The sequence below is a fragment of the Amblyomma mixtum genome, chromosome 5 (assembly GCF_055824585.1).
Source record: "Amblyomma mixtum isolate Tamu chromosome 5, ASM5582458v1, whole genome shotgun sequence".
Taxonomy (NCBI): domain Eukaryota; kingdom Metazoa; phylum Arthropoda; class Arachnida; order Ixodida; family Ixodidae; genus Amblyomma; species Amblyomma mixtum.
The window spans coordinates 183,457,580-183,479,718 of record NC_143016.1 but is presented as its reverse complement, the minus strand read 5'-3'; the positions used below and the strand labels follow the sequence as shown (position 1 = coordinate 183,479,718).

The window sequence follows — 22,139 nt, the reverse complement described above, 5'->3', positions numbered from 1 at the left end:
CGAGCTGAACGCGCCCTGCAGTCCCGCATGCAGATGCCCAATGAAACGGTTACCATGTACGTGGAAGACATTATTCGTCTCTTCCGACTGGCTGACTCAGCCATGTCGGAAGCCAAAAAGCTGCGCCACCTAATGCGTGGTGTGAAAGAACCGCTTTTCGCCGGCCTCGTGCGCAGCCCCCCAAGCACTGTTGCCGAGTTTCTAGCAGAGGCTGTCACGATGGAGCAGGTTCTCCGGCAGCGTTCCACCGCGTACGCCTTGCAATCCTTGCTGCTTCTGTTACGGAGCCTCTCCCGGCGTTCAACACCAATACCGACTTCCTCCGTGACATGATCCGCACTGTCCTCCGTGAGGAGCTGCAGAAGATCTGTGGTACGTCGCAGACCACGGCCAGCTCCTTTATGTGCGTTATCCGCGACGAGGTGCAGCAGGCTATCAGGCCGCAGTTACTACGCGGCGAACCACAGCCAGTACAGCCAGATTACTACCGCCCGACGTACGCTGGAGCTCTGCGACGCCCCGCCCCGAATCCAGCGGCATTTCCACAGCCTATCCAGACGGACTACTGCCATCCGACGTATGCTGACGCTTTACGACGCCCTGCCCCAAATGCAACGGCGTTTGTTCAAGCCCATCACGACGTCCCGCTACCCTCTGCAGCCGGTGCAGCACATCCCGAGTGACCGACGATCCCTGCTCAGAGCGGACGTCTGACGTGGCCCAGACCGACGACGTTTCTGTTTCCATTGTGGGGAGCCCGGTCACCTGCTCCGGCGGTGCCCATATCGTGAACTTGGCCTGCAGGGTTTTTCCCCCGATGCGCCAAGACCCCGATTTGGTCAACGGCCCCCTGCGATTGAAGAGTACGTGACGCAGCAACCTATGTGGTCCATGGCGCGCCGTCAGTCCCGATCACCGTCCCCTCGCCGGTCATCATTTTCACCGAATCCGCAGAACTTTTCGCCAGCGACAGCGGACCGCTCGCCCAGTCCTCGCCGGGAAAATTGAGGACAGCGGCCTCCGGGGGCGTGGTCGCTGGATATCGATGCTGTAAGGACCCCCTGACGACGCCGACATCCGATGATAGAGGTTTGTCGACGTCGACGACAGCAGTTGATCTAAAGGAGCGATTCTCACTCGACATACCCGTGCTTCTCGACGGTCACAGCATTAGCGCGTTGGTGGACACAGGAGCAGAGTTTTCAATTATTAGTGGCAAATTGGCAGCGCTTCTCAAGAAAGTCACGACTCCCTGTTCTGGCATGCAGAACCGGACGGCGGGGGCCATACCATTACTCCGCTTGGACAGTGCACGGCTAGGGTCCAGATCATCGATTCGACATCCGTAGTGAGCTGCCTGGTGCTCCGCGACTGTTGTCGTGACCTGATTTTGGGCGTAGATTTTCTCCGTGAGAATGGTGCCGTTATCGACCTGCGGAACAGAACCGTTACGTTTTCTACAGCGAAAGCCGACGACACCTCCGATGTTCGTCAAAGCAGCTCCGCCCTTCGTATTTCTACTGAGAGTGTTTTGATCCCGCCGAGCGCCAGTGTTTTTGCAAGAGTTGAATGCGATGATAGGATACGTGATGGACCTGCAGTCGCCGAGGGCAACCTTTCCTTCCTACTGACACACGGCATTTGCTCGGCCCGAAGCCTTGTTTACCTCCATAACGGTCGGTCGGAGCTCCTGATTACTAATTTTACCAACGAACCTCGTCACCTTTTCCGAGCTACTGCCATCGCGTGGGCCGACCAATTGGCAGATGTTACTGAGTGTTTTGCGTCCGAAGGCATGGTACAACCGGACACGTCCCTGGATCGCATCGATATTAGCTCCGGGCTATCAGCGACTCAACAGCGCGTCCTACGCGCCCTACTGCTTCAATACCAAACCTTCTTCGCATCCTCCTCGAAAGTGCGGCAAACGGCGGTCACAAAGCATCGAATCATCACTTCCGATGATGCTCGCCCCATACGACAGCAGCCGTACCGCATTTCCCCGAAGGAACGCGACGCCATCCAAACGCAGGTGAAGGAGATGCTTACAGACGGCATAATTCAGCCTTTTAAGAGCCCGTGGTCGTCGCCTGTTGTTCTGGCAAAGAAGAAGGATGGGACTTTGCGCTTTTGCGTTGATTACCATATGCTGAACGCCATAACGAAAAAGGACGTCTACCCGCTGCCTCGCATCGACGACTCACTCGACAGACTTCGCCGCGTCAAGTATTTTTCATCGATCGACCTAAACAGCGGATATTGACAGATTGAGGTTGGTGAACGTGACCGCGAAAAAACTGCCTTCATCACACCCGACGGCCTATATGAATTTAAGGTGTTGCCCTTCGGCCTTTGTTCAGCGCCTGCGACGTTTCAGCGCATGATGGACACTGTCCTGGCTGGCCTCAAATGGCAAACCTGTTTAGTTTATCTAGATGACGTGGTGGTGTTTTCATAAACCTTCGACCAACCTTCAAACAGAAGTGTTTGAAAAAAAACTAGGTATTACGGTGGGGAGCGTAGAACGCATACACCGCTTTGGCAGGCAAGTAGAAGAAAAGAATCGACCAGTGATAATGCGGTTCTTCGATTTTAATGAAAAATTGAACCTTCTTAGGAATGCGAAGAAGCTGAAAGGTTCAGGAATGTCATTATCTGAGGACTACCCGCTTAGAATTCAAAGAGTGCGGAAACTGCTGTGGTCCACTGTTAAAGATAATTGCAAACCTGAGGATAAGGTATACCTAAAATTTGATAAGCTAGTTTTCAACGGTGACACATACATCTGGGACGAAGAAAGGAATGAAAGACGGAAACTTGCCGTTTTAAATGAGCGCAAAGATGATTCCGAAGGCGAAGATTCTGCCAGTGCGAATGCTGCCACATCACCGACTCGTGTTGTCACACGGAATCAGAAGCGAAAGACTTATAAATGACCAGCTGATAATGTCAGACCGTTGCGACTCGTTTGCTTCAACGCTCAAAGCATCGGAAATAAGACAGCCGAATTCGAAGGACTTCTTTACGACCTGGACCCGCACATTACGTTTCTGACAGAAACATGGCTTCATTCTGAAATCCCTGATAGCTTAATTGTTCCCCCCGCCTACAGAATATTGCGATGCGACAGACCGACACGTGGCGGAGGAGTCGCGATAGTACTTAAGGAAAGTATATCTGCTGTGATGCTACCGGGTATTCCAAGCCATGAAAGTCTTTTCTGTAAGATCGATTTCTGTGGCAACACTATTGTACTAGGTGTAGTATATCGACCTCCTAACGCGGATGTCGCCTTTCTTGAAGAGCTGTGTGACTATGTTCAACGCTTCCGGGGCGACCGAGTGAAGTTGATTTTAGGTGGCGATTTCAACTTGCCTGATATAGATTGGATCCACATGTGTACTATGGGTTCCAATTCTGGTCACTCTGAGCTCCTTTTAGACACTGCCTTCACGTGTAATCTGACCCAGATTGTTGACAGACCAACCAGGATCTGTGCCTCTGCATCCCACATTCTTGACTTAGTGTTCATTAGTTCTGCCGTTAAGTGTATTTCTGTTGATGTTTTGAAGGGTGTATCTGATCATAATCTTGTTTCCTGTGTTTTTTCCTTATCAGTTTACGTTGACAGCAAGAAGCGTCCCATTGTTGTGAAAAATTTTAACAGAGCTGATGATGTAGGAATTTTGGATTTTCTAGAGACCCACCTTGACAGCTTCAGAGCTGAGGAGAATGTGAATGTGTTATGGTGTATGTTTAGAAAGATATGCCTCGACTGCTTGACAATGTATGTCCCTAGTGTTATTAAGAAAAAAAAACATAACCCATGGATTACGCGGGATATTATCCACACTAAACGTCGGCTAAAGCGAATGCGGCGTTCACGTAATCGAAATGAGTCTAATGAGAGCATGCTAGGCAGTCTATTAAGAAACAAGATCAAGCAAGCTAAGGATTCCTTTTTTAATATTACGCTTGGGCGCTTTCTGAGTGAAGCACCGGAGAAGTTCTGGCGATACATTAATGGCAACAAACAACGCAATGTGTCACTAATAGTTGATGGTTCACCTGTCACAGGGTCAAAAGATACTGCTGGTGTGTTTAATGAGTACTTCCAATCAGTGTATACCGATAAAACCTCGAGTTTTCCTTCCAAGCCAGACGACTACATTTCTTTAATGCCAGATGTTACTATCTCCCGCGAAGGTATTTTGAATCTTCTTCTGAAACTTGACGTAAAAAAGTCTAGTGGGCCTGACAACATCCCTCCAGCTTTTCTCCGCCGTTACGCAGAATGGTTATCACATTACTTACATATTATTTTCAACGCTTGTCTGTCTCAGTGCGCAGTCCCATCGGAATGGAAAACCGCACGTGTCGTACCTGTTTTTAAAGGCAGTGACCCATCTCGCGTATCTAATTATCGCCCAATATCTTTGATCTCGACCAGCTGCAAAATGTTCGAGCATGTGATCTGCCGAGCTCTGACGGAATTTTTGGAATCGACCCATTTTTTATGTGATGAGCAGCATGGATTTAGGCGTGGTTTATCTACGGTCTCACAACTGATAACCACTTGCCATGATTTTTTTATTGCAGTTAATAACAAACAACAAATAGACGCTGTTTTTCTTGACTTCGCCAAAGCCTTTGATAAGGTTCCGCACACTAAACTCATACAAAAGCTTTACACTGCCGGAATCAATCCTAATATTATTGACCTTATTAGAGCCTACTTAGAAGATAGATTTCAATATGTTCGTGTTAACGATGAGTACTCTGATGAACTTCCGGTTTCATCTGGTGTTCCGCAAGGATCAGTTCTGGGGCCTATCCTATTTTTAGTTTACGTAAATGACATAATTAATGTGGTTGATTCCGAAGTTAAAGTTAAACTATTTGCAGATGACTGCGTTTTATATTCCTTAGTTAACTCCACACCGGACCAAATTAAGCTTAACAGTAACCTGCAGAAGATCTCAAACTGGTGTAACCAATGGGGTATGTTTCTTAACGTTAATAAATGTTCCGTACTTAGAATTTGTAAAAAGAAAACTGTTCTGATACATCCATACTGTATAGCTGGCGTACCACTTCCAGAAACCTCGTCTGTGAAATACCTTGGAGTTCAGATAACTAATTGCCTAAACTGGGATGCTCACATCAATATTACATGCGGGAAAGCTCTGAAGACTCTGTGGTGTTTGAGGCGTAAACTGTCAAAGGCCCCAAAACATGTCAAACTGGAAGCGTATAAGGCTTTGGTGCGGCCTCGTCTGGAATATGCTTGTTGTTTATGGGACCCATTTACGGCCAAGAATATCTCCAAATTAGAAAGAGTGCAGAGGACAGCGGCCCGTTTCATTTGCAATCGATACAAACGAACAGATAGTGTATCAGCTATGATCAATTCTATTGGCCTAGAATCTCTTCAGACAAGGCGCACTGAAGCAAGATTGAAATTTTTGTTCCTAATATATAATAATCTGATTAGAATAAACACCCATGATTATATTACTCCTGTTTCACGAGCAAGTACGCGTTATAACCATGGAAAAATGCTGCAAGAATTTCGTGCATACACTAACACAGTAAAACACTCATTTTTTTTCAAATCAATAGCAGAGTGGAATGAATTGCCGAAGTGTGTAGAGAACAGCCCAAATGTGGAAACCTTTGTCGATAATTTCAGAGCCTTTTCTATGTGAAACCCATGTCTTTTTGGTTTCTTTTTTTCGCATTATCGTTTGCTCTTGCATGAAGTTTGTGCATATCTTGTGTTTTTTTATTTGTATCTGTGCTCATGCCCGTGCTCATGCCTGCTTGGAGTCGAGCGACTCTGCAGTATGAAATAAATAAAAATAAATAAATAAATAACACCTTGAACGACTGCGGACCGTGCTGGATGCCCTGCGGTTGGCCGACTTGAGACTTAAACCCGAGAAGTGCCACTTTGGCTACAAAGAGCTCACGTTTCTTGGCCATGTTGTGAGCGCCGACGGTGTAACACCCGACCCCGAGAAAACTGCCGCCGTAGCCGAGTTCCCCCGTCCTACTACAAAGAAAGCGCTCAAGCGCTTCTTGGGTTTGTGCGCCTACTACCGCCGTTTTATCGCAGACATCTCCAACATCGCTGAACCCTTGACCCGCTTAACGCGTGAAGATACACCGTTCGTCTGGACTGCCGCGCAAGAGGCTGCTTTCACAGAGCTGCGACGACGACTGCACACTACCGCTGTGCTTGCTCACTTTGATGAGGAGGCTGCTACCGATATACACACCGACGCTAGCAATACTGGGCTTGGTGCCGTCCTCGTTCAGCATCAAGAAGGCGTGGAACGTGTGATCGCGTATGCGAGTCGCACACTCTCGCGCACCGAAGTCAACTATTCCACCTCAGAAAAGGAGTGCCTCGCCGTCAACTGGGCCACGATGAAATTTCGGCCTTATATCTACGGTCGCCCTTTCAAAGTCGTCACAGACCACCATTCCTTGTGCTGGCTGACCAATCTCCAGGGCCCATCAGGCCGCCTGGCACGCTGGAGCCTTCGCCTTCAGGAATTTGATTATACAATTGTCTATAAGTCCGGACGTAAACACGAAGATGCCGACACGCTCTCGCACGCACCCGTCGAGCAAGCTGATGACAGCACAGAGGACGACAATCGTTTCCTAGGTGTGGTCAGCAGTTCGGACTTGGTGGCAAGGCAGCGTGCTGACGCTGACCTGCGGTCTGTCATGGATCACCTAGAGGGCCATGCTTCCAACGTACCTCGACCCTTTTCCCGCCACCTGTCCTCTTTTTGTATTCGCAATGGCGTACTCTACAAGAAAAACTCACGTAACGGTGACCGGACCTACCTCCTAGTCGTGCCATCAGACCTCTGCGACGACATCCTTTCAGCGTGTCATGATGAGCCCACATCAGGCCACTTGGGATTTGCACGCACGCTCGCCCGAGTGCGTCAGGCCTATTATTGGCCTAAACTTGCAGCGACCATCCATCGCTACGTCAGAGGTTGCCGTGAGTGCTAGCGTCGTAAGTCGCCACCGCTAAAGCCTGCAGGTTTTCTCCATCCAACTGAACCACCTCGCACACCTTTTGACCAAGTCGGCATTGATCTTCTGGGCCCATTTCCTGTATCAGCATCTGGCAATAAGCGGATTATAGTTGCGACTGATTATTTGACGCGCTATGCGGAAACCAAGGCGGTGCCGCGCAGTACATCCTCGGAAATCGCGCATTTCTTCATACACCACATCGTTTTACGTCAAGGCGCCCCGTCTTCCGTAATCACCGACAGAGGCACTGCGTTTACTGCACAGCTCATGCACGAGGTGTTCCAGCTGAGTCACACGACCCACCGCAAGACTAGTGCATACCACCCGCAGTCAAACGGGCTCACGGAGCGCCTCAACAAAACCTTAGCGGACATGCTCGCCATGTACGTCGATGTACAGCACAAGACCTGGGACGAGATCCTCCCATACGTGACGTTTGCCTATAACACGGCGCTTCAGGAAACGACTCGCTTTACGCCGTTTCGCCTCGTCTACGGGCGTGACGTACAGACAATGCTCGACGCCATGCTTCCGTGCGCCCCTGACGACCAGGAGCTCACGTCGGACGCCGAGGAGTTTACCCGGCACGCAGAGGAAGCCCGGCAACTGGCCCGTATGCACATCCGACGGCAGCAGGCCACGGATGCACAACGCTACAACCAACGACATCGACACGTAGAGTACCACCCCGACGACAAAGTGTAGATATGGACCCCAGTACGTCGCCCAGGCCTGTCGGAGAAGCTCCTGAGCCGCTACTTTGGACCGTAAACACTGTTGCGCCGTATCACGGATGTGACGAATGAAGTCCTCCCCGATGGCACTCTACCGAGTTCGCGCCGTCGACATCAGCCTGAGGTCGTGCACGTACTGCGCATGAAGCCTTACTGTACGCAGTAAGGGACGTAGCCTCCAGCCGTTGAGCGGCATGTGACCGTTTGTTCACTTGCTTACTTCCTCCCGTTCACTCAATGTGCGCCCACGTTTTTGCTTTCTTTTTTGGGGGAGGGGGAATAATGCCGCCAGGTGTCCCCAGGCAGCGCCGAAAGGACGAAGAAGTGAGGAACTCGCGTGCTCTCGGAGCTGGGACTCTGCTTCTCTGTTTGCGGCCTGTGCCTAGCTTGTGTGATTAAGGACCCATCTGTGACAATATAAACACTGATGCGTAGTTTTAAAAATCTCTACAATACTCGCCAGCCTGCTTCAAGACCTGGAGTGACAACAAACGACATATCGGCAGTTGTAATGTCAATTTTTTTCCTGTCTCTCGTAACCTAAAGTTCAACAATACGCTACGGCCATCTTTTGGTTGATAAGCTGAAACAGCCTCAATAAATTCTATTATAAATTAATTAGCAGTAATATGTGAATACCATGAGGTGATTCATGTATATACGTAACGCATCATTTGAAAGAAAAAACATGAAAGCAAAACTTTTGTGTCTATAGTCCTTTAAAATGGCAGCCACAGAAGATCAGCCATGACAGCCACACAAGCAAAAGATAATTACAGCAGCACCGATTTCTGCAGTGTGAGCGCCAACAGTGTCCTCAATCCTGCTGCAGAAATATGCAGAAATGGCGCGGTAGTCACTACCGCAGTGGCCATTAATGATGGAGCTCCCATAGAACGGGTCGCCCATTTGGAGAAGTTGCCCTTCTGTAGAAGCAGCTTGATTATATTCTCCTCCTGCAAGGTCAATGCAGCACTCTTGAAGAATGGCATGACAAAAACAGACGCTCTGTCAACAAATTCAGTAGCACTAACAAGGAAAAGAGCTTTGTAAAGTGGTACAAGCTGAGAAGAAATCTGAAGGCTTTCTCCTTGCAAAATTAAATGCAGGGTGAGGGCAGTACATGTACCTGCACTTTGCAAGCATGTTTGACTCCAAATGCATGGAACAGTGTGGAGAATTCTGCATTTCTTACCTAAGTGAAGCTCTTCTGGATGAGAAGCTGCCGTGCTTGCATCCCTGTTGTGCTGTCAATCAGGTCCTTAACAGGTGGCAGGTGCAGCAGTCACCTTGCCGCTGTAGTTGTGGAGGGGTTCACTGCATCTCTGCCATTAGGAGGATGCGGCTCCTTTATCAAACAGCCAAAGTTGTCGAGTGCTGCGCAGGCTGTTATGATGCAGGCCGCTTTTTCTGTCTTGTGCTGCAGCCCCATGTCCAGGCAAGGAAAGCGGCACTTCCACACTCCAAAGGCCCTTTCGACGCTGTTACGTGTCTTTATGTGGGCCTTCTGGTACCTGTTTGAATAAAGGAATATTACAAACTGCCTTGTACAGTCATACCTCGTTAATATGGACACTTTGGTTAGCAAGTAAAAGTCCTGCTAAATCAAGTCGTTGGGAATAACAAATCATGGATAAAAATGTTCTGAAAAGAAAACGCTTCGCCATTATGGACTACTTCTGTGAATAGTGGCAGGCAGCAAAGTAGAAACCGGAAAACCTTGGGAGCTCCAGGCACATTATTGTTCCTTATTGTAAACCTCCATGGGGTTACCCCGATCGCAGAGTGCCGGTCGCGGAAGCTTCGGGATAGAATGCGCCTCCGAAAAAGCAACATCCATGGCGTAGCACGCGAACCCAAAGGCAGAAATCCTGCGTGCGACGTTATGGTTGGCTGCCATGTTGGAAAAGAACGCAGCAAGTCGGTTCCAAGCTAGCCCAGACGCTGACTTGAAACTTGGCCGCCTTCGGTCAAGTCAAGCACGGCGCGAGCCTCGTTCCAAGTCGAGTAAGATTTGTAGCACACGATGAAGCTGTCTTGAGACCAGCGCAAGTCAAGTACGAGTCAAGTTACATTCCTGCATTTGGGAGTTAGGGTTGCTGCTTGAAGTTAAGGACGGGAATGAAAGGTTCACGAACGCACTAGCAACGAGCATATTGTTACAGGTTAACTTTGAACATCCTTTATATTGTCACGTGCTGCGCATCGTGACAATATAAAGGATGTTCAAAGTTAGACTTTACTGGTTTTTTTAAATGCGAAACGCCGTACGCTAATACCGCTTTTCTTCCGTGGTAATGTGGCCAGGAGGACACAAACTGGGGTAATAATTGTCAGCAAAAATTCAGTAACTACCTAAAAATTATTATTTTTTATTGCCTGATGTAAACATGCAAGTTTATATTGAGAACTTGGAGGCACTTGCTTTACAGGGCTATTCCAGTTTCTGCAATTTTAGTAACACGCCTGTGCCCTGAGGCGTGTTCGCCAAATGCAGCCGGTACAGCCAGCGATGACAGCGCCGCCCACCGGGAGGTAGCAGCCACATTAAGGCTGGTTATAAATATTCATTCAGAACGACGGCTCGACATCGCCGCTATGGCGCAGTGGATTAGAGGCACGTTTTGCGTATGGAAGGTCGGCCGTTCGACTCCGCTCTCTGTACTGTAATTTTATTGTTTTTTTACTTTCATTTTTTTTTTCATTTTTTCCCTTTAAGGTCGCAAATCGTGATGCTTAGTGGCCTATAACGCCGTTTAAGAGGATTTATGCCGTTGTGACAATCTTCAGTCACCGTGATCAATTCACCGTGGTTTCAAGCCTTGTGGCTGTACAGGCTGCAGTTGGCGAATACGCTGCCCTGAGATACGTATGTCTACATCCTCGTCTCAGTTAGTGTAATTACGCCTGCGAAACCGCGGCTCTCGGCTTGAACCACCTTCCTCGTGTGACACAGCTTTTGCGTATGGCACTCTGCCTTGCAAGAGCGACCGGCGACGCGGATGACATTTCGTGATTCATTGGTTTCGGACATCAAGAAGGAAAACGCTGCCGAGAATGAAAGGTCATCTGCCTCGCCGCTCGCTGTACACAAGGCAGAGTGCCGTACGCTACAGCTGCGTCACACGAGAAAGGTGCTTCACGCCGACAGGTGCGATCTCGCATGCGTAATTAGACGAACTGAGACGAAATTTTAGACATGCGTATCTCAGAGAAAAAGGCGTGTTACTAAAATTGTACAAAATGGAATAGGCCTTAAAATGAAATGCCTCCAAGTTTCCAATATAAATATGCACGCTAGCTTCAGGCAATAAAAAGTTAATGATTCTTAGCTAATTACTGAATTTATGGGAACAATTATTACCCCAATTTGTGTCCGCCTGGCCGCATTACCAAGAAGCAAAAGCGGTATTAACGTACGTGATTTTAAAGAGAATCAGTAAAGTCTAACTTTGAACACCATGTATAAAAGGAGCCTGAAATAAATTGGCAACAGCGCGTGATTTTTGCCAGGCGCTGTACGCGGGCTTCAGCCCTCGTTCACTTTTTTCAGTGGCGAAGCACGCGCGCATCTATTGAGCCACTTTAGTTTCTTAAACACATTCCTCGCTAGCGCGAAGCAGTTGCCGCGGCTCATTTCCGAGCACCAGCGACAAATTCAGTGCTTGCACCGGGAGCCTCCGCTTCGGAGCAGCTTCCGAAGGTGACGCTGCGCTTTGCATCGATGCAAACGCCCCCGCACCGGCGCCGGGGAAGAAGTGATAAAACGAACGCCGCACTGGCTACAGCACAGCCAGCCAACACCACCTAGATTGAGCCAGCGTGTTGAGCCAGCGCGACTCTGTCAACCTCGCCCGCCCGAGAGCAAGAGAGCCTTCCGCCCTCACCCTCTATATCCTCGCACCAAGCGCGCTTGGAAGACAGGAACGCCACCACTCGGCTCCCCAGCCGCTCCGCGGCCGTGCGGAGTGGGCAGAATATTTTTGAGGGGGCTGTTGATTAAGGGCGAAAGCTCGTAACGCCATTCACATCTCGGTAAGTTGTGGATAAACTTGTGTCGAACAATTCTGTGAATCACGCGGCCGACGGCAGCCCAGCGGGCGGGAGGACACCGGTGCAGTCAGGCCTCTCTTTACTTCATTCTGAAGTGCTTCCTTGGAACATGAAGTGCTTGTGTCGCCGTCAAAAGAGCAAATGCCCAGAGGCACATACTCCACTTCCTTTCTGCGTTTTCAAAACCCCTCACTCGCACACACAAACACGCTCACAACATCGCTGCCATCCGTTGGGCGTGCAGTAGGCGCAATTCCAGAACGCTTTGTCGCTTGCTGTCAGGAAGCACACGCTGTTATTTCCGAAATGGTAGGCCTTAATGTTGCACTGGGCGCTTACAGCTTGAAGGCAGCAACAAGATTTTCCAAAGACAAGACTTTCTGGCAAAAAAATAAAAGCACTGAATAAGAACGTACTACGTGCACGAAGCGACACAGCCGGCAGCTACTGGCCAGCTGTATGGCCGGTCGTTCCCTAGCCGGGGCTCAGTTTTCCCCGTCTACTCTGTTTTCGTGATAAAAATAGTGAGCAGGCCTTCTCTCTCTAAGGGGCATTAACCAGTGTTTTCAACTCCAGTGGCCGAACAGTACCTATATATCACCCAGTTGTAGCTAAAAGTAGCAATAATGACAAGAATGAACCTAGAAGGTAGCTAAACCTTCCCTATTGCTGTTCAAACCTTCCCTACTGCGTATATGCACCCGCGCGAAGCGGCCAGAATCACGAGAGACGTCGCCGGCGGGTGTGCCTCTCGGCCGTTCAGCTCGGCGAGTGTAGCTTTGCGGTCTGCGTTTTTGTACGTGCCGCCGTTCGCGTTCGTTGTGCCGTGGTTGTAGAGCGTGGTGCGACGTTACTGTGTGAGTATTGGAGATGCTGGGCATGATTTCACGCAGTTCACTCGTGTTCAAGGTACTATCCACAGCGCGCGAGGGAATTTTAGAGCAGAGCTGCGCACAGTCGGATTGCGCACTCCATCGCGAAGTCTCTTACCCTGAGTTCATCTACTGCCACGAGCGTCTGCGCACTGCCTGTCAATAGGGAGCAATGGAGACTACATGCAACATTCGACGGTCCTCGGATATGATACGGCTGACAAGTCTCGTTGCAGCTTTTTGCCCGCCAAGATATACCGAATGTGAGTGGCTTTCTGCACACGCAGCCACGACCGTTGTTTATCGCGTCACCTGCATGCGGTGCTTTGGTGTGCTTATTTCCTTAGTTGTTCCTAGTTATTACGTAGACATGACAGAGTGAGCCGCAGTGCGGAGAAAGTGCGCGCAGTCGCTCCTGTTACGCTACGTGGATCTCCGTGCCAGGTGTGTTGCGACACGCATGTAGTACATACGCAGTGTTGCTCTAGGTGTTGTCTTGTTGGCGCTTTTTTTGCTAAGCACAATCTCGCGCCGTATGAACTTGACCCAGCAAAGGTTTTCGTGAATACCGTCTCATTCCGCACGTTTGCTCGAATGACAGCCACCTTTCCGTTCAACAGCACATTTCTATGCATCCTAATGAACGTGCGTGTTTCAGTGGTGCACGAGGATACACTGCGATATTCAACTCACTTATTGCCGCGCTGTTCAGTTATGTAGCACAAATGTGTTGGAAATATATTCTCTCTTTAAAGGAATCTTTTCGTGGCGTTCATTGACACTGGCCTCGATGCCAGACGCTAAGTAATTTGCACTTGGAAACGCACGCAGCCTATGCTAACTCATGTCAATGCCTTCGGACGGTACGCGTGCAGCACGGCGTTTGAAATTTGACCCCTCGTCACAGCGCTCCTGCGAACTCCGGTGCTCTCCAGGCCAGCGGCCAAATATGCAGCGTCAAGGCGTCCCAGCTAACGGCCTAGAAATCTCTGAGGAACGAACCAACCAGTGACTGGTAGGTTTCTCTTAAAGGGACACTGAGGAGAAATTGAAGTTGGCTTGTATCGACGGAATACCAGCTCCTGATTACAAGAACGCCACTCATACTGACAACAAAGCTCTTGTAACGTAGAAAAGAGTAAGAACCAAAATACAGGTATCGCCGCCACAGGTCAAACTCGCAAGTACAAGCGTGATGAGATCATAGAAGAAAACAGTGTTGCTAGAACGAATGGTTCTAGCAACACCAGGAACCGAGAAACATGCATCACTGAGGCGCAGCCAATGCATGCGCAAATCTCCTTGACGTCGCCAGATGGCGCCACGTGCACGGCTGCTACGCGCGCTCCTGAAGCATCGGGACAAATCAGCGCCTGTTTTCCGGCGGTAGGCGGGCTCCCGGTATTCCGCTAGCGGTAACAAAGTACACGGTATGCTAAAGGTGTCTATTTGCGAGAACTTCGTTGACGACTTCGAGAACGAGATCCATCGTAACACTGGCAAAACGCCAGTGCAAACGTAATCGAAGCGACTGTAGCGACGGCCGCAATAGCCGATAGATGCCTTCAACGTGCGGCCGGCGGTAGCTTTCTTTTCGGCTGCTGCTAGGCCGTACTGCTGGCAGCCAGAAATCACGGAGTCTGCGTTACGTCATGTGCACGTCATGTGCCCGTCATGTTTCACGTCTCTTAGTCCTCTGTCGTCATAGACGAATCCCAAGTTTGAATCAGAGCGGCGGGAAAAACTTTTTCAACTTCGAATCCAAATTTCTTAGAAATAAATGCATCTTTCGCTGCCGGCCAAGTGGCAACAAAGCCATGACATGCCCAACTATCGGATTTTACTATAAAAAAATATTAATAGTGCTCTCCTCAGTGTCCCTTTAAGGATGAGACTGTCTGGACACGCCACGGTGGCTGATTGGTGGGGCTGTTTCGACAGCTCAGCTCAAGGATATGGGTGGGATAACGACTCCGGCGGCTGCATTTCGATGAAATAGGAAGTCAAAGATGCCCGTGGGTTGGGGGGTCGTCAGCGCATCTTAAAAGAACACCAAGCTGTCGAAATAGGTGTGCAGGTCTCTAAAGCGTGCTGTTTTTTATGCGAAGCATACTAAAAGAGCCCAACCCAGCTCCTCGAACGCGGCGGTGTCGTTACCATTGACCTTTCGTGACGTCCATGTCATACCACGTGATGCGTGACGTCACAGCAGATGAAAAACGGGGGCCCAACTCGCGCCGTCGCGCGAGGCGTCGTGACCAAGAATGACCACGTGGTGCGTGACGTCACAGCAGATGAGAAACGGGGGCCCAACTCGCGCCGTCGCGCGAGGCGTCGTGACCAAGAATGACCACGTGGTGCGTGACGTCACAGCAGATGAGAAACAGGGGCCCAGCTCGCGCCGTCGCGCGAGGCGTCGCGACCAATGTTTTTCCTGCTTCTGCCGCTAGGTGCGCTGTAGTGAGCACGTGATGCTGGAGCGGCGGTATACAAGGGGGTGCGCCTGCCTCTGCTAGGCGTACACGGGATAGAGATGCCTCCTGGAGACAGGGCTGCTCGTTGGAATGAGAAGCAAAAGTTGCGGCGTGCTACAGAGACTGATGAAGAGCGCGAAGAACGTCTAGCCAAGCGGCGTGCTCGATATGCAACTCGGCGACAATATGCTTCGCATATGACTAGGCTTAACCTAAGCTAAGCCTCAGCCATTTTTTTTCTCATTCTTCTCTCACTCCCTCCTTCATCTATCCCTTAGCGAGTGGGTTTAGGTGTGCACCAAGCAGTCCGACATCTACTGTTCACTTCCTTTCCTGATAAAGAATTAATATTCTAATATTTTAATGATCCAGTCTTGTTATCCTCGATCTGTTAGCTCGCTGCTGTCGAGCGGTGCTGGGTGCTCTTAAAAGTGCCGCGTGCATCTCCAATTAACGTGAACGACGCTCCTAAGGTAATTGCTAGAAAGCTGAAGCTCGAGCAGTGTGGTCGTAATAACTTCTCTCGAACTTGTCACCTTCGAAACACACATCGCAGTCGTGTGCAGGTTCCATTAGCCGGCGTACGGAGGGCAAAATGCATGCCTAGAACAGCCGAAGTGCGTGCTCCGGACCGCTCGGAGCTGCGTGCGCGACGTCTAGCGATGTAACGCCTGGTTCTAGACGACGGAGTGTGGGCATGCGTGGCCAAACTGAGAGCGCTGCATGTCTTTTCGGGGCTTTTCGTTACGCGCGCGCGTGGCACTGCCACGTCACGCTGGCCAAAGCAGGGGACAGCCTCGGCCAGAGGGCGCCGCGGACGCCATTGAAAAGCGCCTTCTCTGAGCAACTCCTCTGAACTGAGCGGGCAGGACGACCATCTCTCCTGCTCGCTTGCGTGTGTTTACGCCGTCGGCGCTCGGAAAAAAAAAAAAAGCTTTGCGCGCGCGCGCTCGTCTTTCCCCGCTAGCGCCGCTCGCGAGAAGATGCCGTTGTTGAGAGAAATTTGATTCTAGCGCGCGCGGGCTCGCACTTGGATGCCGTTGTTGGGGAAATCTCTTTAGCGCGCTCGTGCTGTTGCTTTGTTCGCCTGGTCTTTCGCGCCTCTGTGAAAGCGGCCAGTTTCGCACGCGCGCTTGATACTCGTTCACTTTCGCTCGCTCTTGAACACCGCAGCGCGTCGAGTGTGCAACTATGTACACACGTAGATGTGGTTTCAGAAAGATAGTTGAGAGTGAGTGCTTTTTTCTCAGTGCGAACATAAAAAAAGAGACAGCTGCTGGTGGCCCATGTGTACTGCGTTGAGCAAATTGTTGAGGAGAACAGTGTACTCGTAAAGGCGAAGTGTGTGTCACAGGTGACTGACAACATCGTTCCCGGGAATCGATGTAACTTCACAGGCGGTTCTCTGCCTTTGGGGTGTAAAGAACTGTTGTGGCAGCCGACAGCACAACAATACCTTTCGCCACTCTTCGACTGCCGCGCCCGACGCGCGGCCGCTCCCGCCATTCGCAAGTTCCGTAGACGCGACCGCCACCGCACCGCCGACGAGCGAAACGGTCGAGTGGTAGTGGCTGCCCGTGGTGGCTGCCGACAGCGGGCGGCAGCTCGCGGCACCGTGTCCATTTTAACCACGCTGTTTGTGCTTCGCTTGGGATGGGCAGAAAGTCTGGAAGCAAGCGAATGTGCAGTGTGCCACAGTGCACAAATAGAGCTGTTAGTAATCAGATTAGTCTGCACTCATTTCCAAGTGGCGAACGATTGAAGAAGGAATTGGTTGTAAAACTCCAGATCGGAAAGGCTGTGACGCGGGAAATGAGTCTGCAGCGTGCATTTCGTCGATGACGATTTCTTCTGGAGCCGTACAGGTAATATACTTTTTTGTTGATGTCTTCTGTCCAATGCGAATATGTCTGCTTGCGAGATTCGATTTTTTGCAAGTGGTGCACGTGCGGTTTGTCACACACGACATGCCGGCAAGCGTGCAACGTTTTGCGTGCGGAAACGATCCAGCCGACCTGTGTGTATACATGCTACTGACAGCGCATAACTAGTTCTGCTCATTCCTTGAAACAAATGGCACAGTAGGCAATTCTGGCGGCAGCCGACTCACCAGGTTGAAATTTTCCCGGCAGTTGCCTCCGATTAGCTCCTTAGTACTTCAGGGCAATCTATCGATTTGGTTTTCTTTCACGGCTTGTAATTGCCTTACACTTTATAGTACTCTAGTGGCAAGTTGATTGTTCGAGTTCGGGTGTGTAGAGCGCCTGGCTTTTATTTGAACCTTGCAGCTGATCAGTTGCTCAGTGTGCCACGAGAATAATTCCTTTATCACTTTCGTCACTTTTCTCGGCTTTGAGGAAATTCAGAGTTCCCTCACGCATTTCGGCGCAACAGAAAGCGCAAGTAGTGACCGGCAATTTTTCCCTAAGTGCGCAGAAGATCCGGAACGGCCCGCGTGAAAGTCTAGTCTCCAACCGGAAAGCCGCGCTACTATCCTGCTTGGTTTGGTTTTGGTTTTGTTTTGTGGGGTTTAACGTCCCAAAGCGACTAAGGCTATGAGAGACGCCGTAGTGAAGGGCTCCGGAAATTTCGACCACCTGGGGTTCTTTAACGTGCACTGACATCGCACAGTACACGAACCTCTAGAATTTCTCCTCCAAAGAAATTCTAGCCGCCGCGGCCGGGATCGAACCCGCGTCTTTTGGGTCGGCAGCCGAGCACCATAGCCACTGAGCCACCGCGGCGTCCTTCCTTCCAATTACGAAGTTTCCTAGTATTAAGCGGATTCAACAGAAGCGTAAGCAGTGAAAAACAAAACGGCTCATCACTTCGCCAAAAGCAGCCAGTCTGAGGTGGAATTACAGCGCACGGTTTATCGCCTGCCGGCAAAATGCACGCTGCCAGTAATGCTCGCTATTTCTTTTTATGTTATTTTGGTACCCGACAGTTTTTGATAAGTTTTGTGTAACGTAACCGAATAAATTATGTGAAGCTGTTTGACAAGTTGCAGACTACTGACTCATGTGGATAGTATCACATTTGAAGAATGTCTTCACCAAATGTGTAACTCGGATTTTGCAACTCAGACCCAAAGGTATGGACACCTGTTCGGAAAAGACTGAAGAAGACAGCCATCCCTTCACAGTGCCTACCATTGAGGAGCCATGACCGCCTTGATATCTCGAGAACTCAAGCATCAGCAGCCCGTTCTGCACGAGCTGCTGTCAGAGATAGTCGCAGTAAGTATTGATTACAAGCCCGTCCTTCTCTTGGATAGCAATTCTTTTGCCAACTATATTTCAGTGCAGTTGCTACTAACTAGATGGAAGGTATTTTGTTTGTGTGTTATTTTGCTTTGAGCCACAGTATAAGAATGCAGATCTCACTTGACTTAAGCAATTATAAACACCAATAAGCTACAGAGATAATAGCTGTGGCCAAAATATTGGCCTCTGTGCTGGTAGTGCCACTGATATTGCAATGAACACAATTCCTGGTTCAAAGCAGATGTGTGTATTTGTGTTTTTAGAGGATTCCCCCAAATACAGCCGCAGTATGAAGCTTCATGCATCACCACTGAAGCCGCAAGAAAGAGAAAATGGTCATGAAGAGGATGTTCAGGTGAGCTTTCACTCCAGCTGCCTACATGAAAACGTCATCTCTTGTTAGTATTTTTCAGTTATTATGAACATGAGGCCATAATAGTCCCTTAATTCAAGTTCATCCTGAGTAACATATGTGATGAATTTCTTTCAGAGTCTGATTCAAATGCTTATTTTTTTTTCACACAGATGCCTGAGGACACACAGCGGGTGCAGTCAGGTGGAGGCTTCTCTGGTGGTGACATCACAACGGGGTGAACGTCTGCAGAGAGTGTTGCAATTGAGGCTCTCCTAGCACTTTCAGTGGGGGATGCCCAAAAAGACAAGAGCGTACAGGTTAACACGGATTCCTTCACTAAAAAGACAAAGCTAGTGGAATTGCTGGTTACAGATTCTGCTGTGCAGGCATTTACAGGTGCGGCAACGATGAGTAGTTTTTTCGCTCTATCAAATGAGGTAGCTCTTGTAGATGCAACGGTTAATGAAATGACTGTGTTTGAACGTGTTGTTCTTGTCCTAGTTCGCCTGAAGACCTGTCTGTCATTTACATGTCTTGCCACATTGTTTCGAGTGAGTAAGACAACTATCCACAGACTTTTTTACTCAACTGTGCGCAGTCTTGCAGCAGTCCTTTAGGCTGCTATCCCATGGCCCATAAAGGCTGAAATTTCGAGGAACTTGCCACGTTGCTTTGAGGCTTACAAGGATGTACGTGTGGTGTTGGATTGCACAGAAGTTCAAATTGAAAAGTGTCACTGCTCTTCATGCAGAATTCTGACGTATTCCCACTATAAGGGATGCCACACGGCTAAAGTGCTCATAGGTTTTTCGCCAGCTGGCATGATTATATTTGTCAGTGATGGCTTCGGTGGTAGAGCCTCAGACAGAGTCTGCGTGGAAAAATCTGCCGTTCTAAATAAACTGAACAGCTTTGAGGATGACGTCATGATTGACAAAGGATTCAATGTAGATAACATGTGTGAACGGCTAGGACTGGGGGTTGTGCAGCCTCCTTTTTTGCGCCACCGGGCACAGTTCTCAGCAGACGATGCCAAGAAAATCATCAACATTGCCAGAGCACGTGTGCATGTTGAACGAGCCATTCAAAGAATGAAAGTTATTAAAGTGCTGAAAGGTCCTGTGGCATGGGAAATGGTGGGCGTACTCGATGAAATATTTCTCATAATTGCAGGGATAGTTAATCTGTCTGCACCAATACTCGCTGAGGAGCGATTTGGTGACTGCAACTTCCTGCAGCAGTGATGCTTGTTTTGTGCATGGACCTGAAAATGTGATTTGCTCACTTGCTTAGTTTTATTTATCATGCTTTCACTTGCACACCGTTTATATGATTAAAATTGTCTGTACAGTACAACAGGTAGTAGCTGCAGATCCGGATTACAAAAGCGATATAACTAGATGGATCAGACTGGGCTGGACCATATTCGTAAGCACTATCAGATCATGAACTGCAGGTTAGCAGTATACCTCAATAGGAAAGTATATGGCAGCGGCATCTTACCCGTACTCCCCCTACGAGGCAGAAACATGGAGGCCAATGAAAAGAGCTGAACTTAAATTGGTAGGTATAATGAGAGGCAGGAAGCTTGCCGAATGGGTTCGAGAACAAATGAGAGTTACATTCTGGTGGAGATCAACAAAATGAGCATGGGCAGGTAACGTAATGCAAAGGCAAGGTGACTGATGCCCCTCAAGGGTAACAGACTGGATTCCAAGGGAAGGCAAGTGCAGCAGGGGGCAGCAGAAAGTTAGGTGGGCGAATGAGATTAAGAAGTTTGCAGGGATCAAATGTATGCAGCCGGCATAGGACCGGGTTACGAGAGAGGCCTTTGCAATGTCGTGGGTACAGTCAGGCTGGTATTCTTTTTCTTTCTCTTTTTTATTTGAGACAATTTGGTACAAATTGGCTCAGGAGGCAATAGCAAAAGGCCCTGATGGGGCCTGACTAGGCTATGCCCCCCTGACAGCACAAGTGTACATGTCATTACACATCATAAGCAGACCAAAGTAAAACACATCAATACAGAAAGATACAGATACACACCGTCTTAGAAAAGGAAAATAACTTTTTTGAACTGTAATAATACAAAAACATTTTCTTATGTACTGCATCAAGTTTATCAGTAAAACAGTATGACGGAAATAAAAAGCTGTGCAGTGTACCCAAAAATATTTATTGCACATATAACTTGCTGCATGGCGTCCAGCCGAGCAGTACTGACTAGCTTAATGTCCAGCAATTTTCTGAGCAGCAAGTTTTGCAAGGTGGGGCAAAATATGTTTGAAGTAAACGTGCTGCAGCCTCTTCACAAGCTCATCAATGTGGTCGTCACACCGCTCTACTTCGAGTACCAGCGACTCCACTTGCGAATATATAAGAAAATGAGTTTTCTTTAGATTTAGTACAAACATTACGAGTTCTACCTGTGAGAAATAGGCGTGATTTTTGTTGAGAGCGAAGTTCTCTCCCTGCTGCTTCAAATAGGTGAGCTTTTTCTCACGGGCTGCATTAACAATTGTCTTCGTCTTTCCCACTAGTGGGCTCTTAACTTCTATAAGTGTGTCGGGCTGCCGTTTTTAAAAACAACCCCATCTGGGCTGTACCCGAGCCATGGCAAGGCCACATTCACTACAAGCCCTAACTGAGAAGGAGCATTGCCAGTGACTTGGCTGTAGTACTCTAATGCTCGTTTTTCTGACGATTTTCTATATTCTGTGGCACTGTTGCCACGAAAACGGTTTTCAAGCACCAGCGTCACCTTGTCCTCCCAGGAGCGATCTTCTGGGCACAAAAGTAAAATATGCCCGGCATATGCTTCCAGTTATTCGCACTATGCGTTCTTTTAGCCACTTTGTATTCCTCTGATCTCTTGTGTTGGCCAGAAGGGACAATGATTGCTCTTCTGAGAGTTCGACATGTGTAGATTAAAACTTTTCTTCGTCTTCTGTGAGGTGACACCTTGTGAACCTGTATATCTTGCACTTTGTGGCATCTTCGAAGGCTACATCAAAGAACTGCATCTCTGTGTTAGGTTCCATTTTGCTCTCAATCATGTGTTTCACCAGGATACAGTCTTCTGAAGATGGAACACCATCTTGAACGCTGACGCGCCTGTTTTCGGCTCTGCCACGAAGATGAAGTGCCAATGCACTCTGTGGAGTGGCAGCAATTAGGCGCTGCCTGATTTCACGTAATGTCTGCTCTTGGAGGCGTACCCTTGGCTGAGCCTGAACATGACACAACTCGCGTAGCGTTCTGCCTGTGTACACTGAGGATGCTTTAATTCGGCCCCATGCTTGCTTCATGTCTGTTGATGACAG

At 49.1% G+C, this 22,139-nt stretch overlaps 1 pseudogene; it reads left to right on the top strand.

The window, feature by feature from the left end:
• Nucleotides 1-18,359: 18,359 nt before the first annotated feature.
• Nucleotides 18,360-21,499, top strand: LOC149345025 (uncharacterized; annotated as a pseudogene).
• The last annotated feature ends 640 nt before the right edge of the window (nt 21,500-22,139 follow it).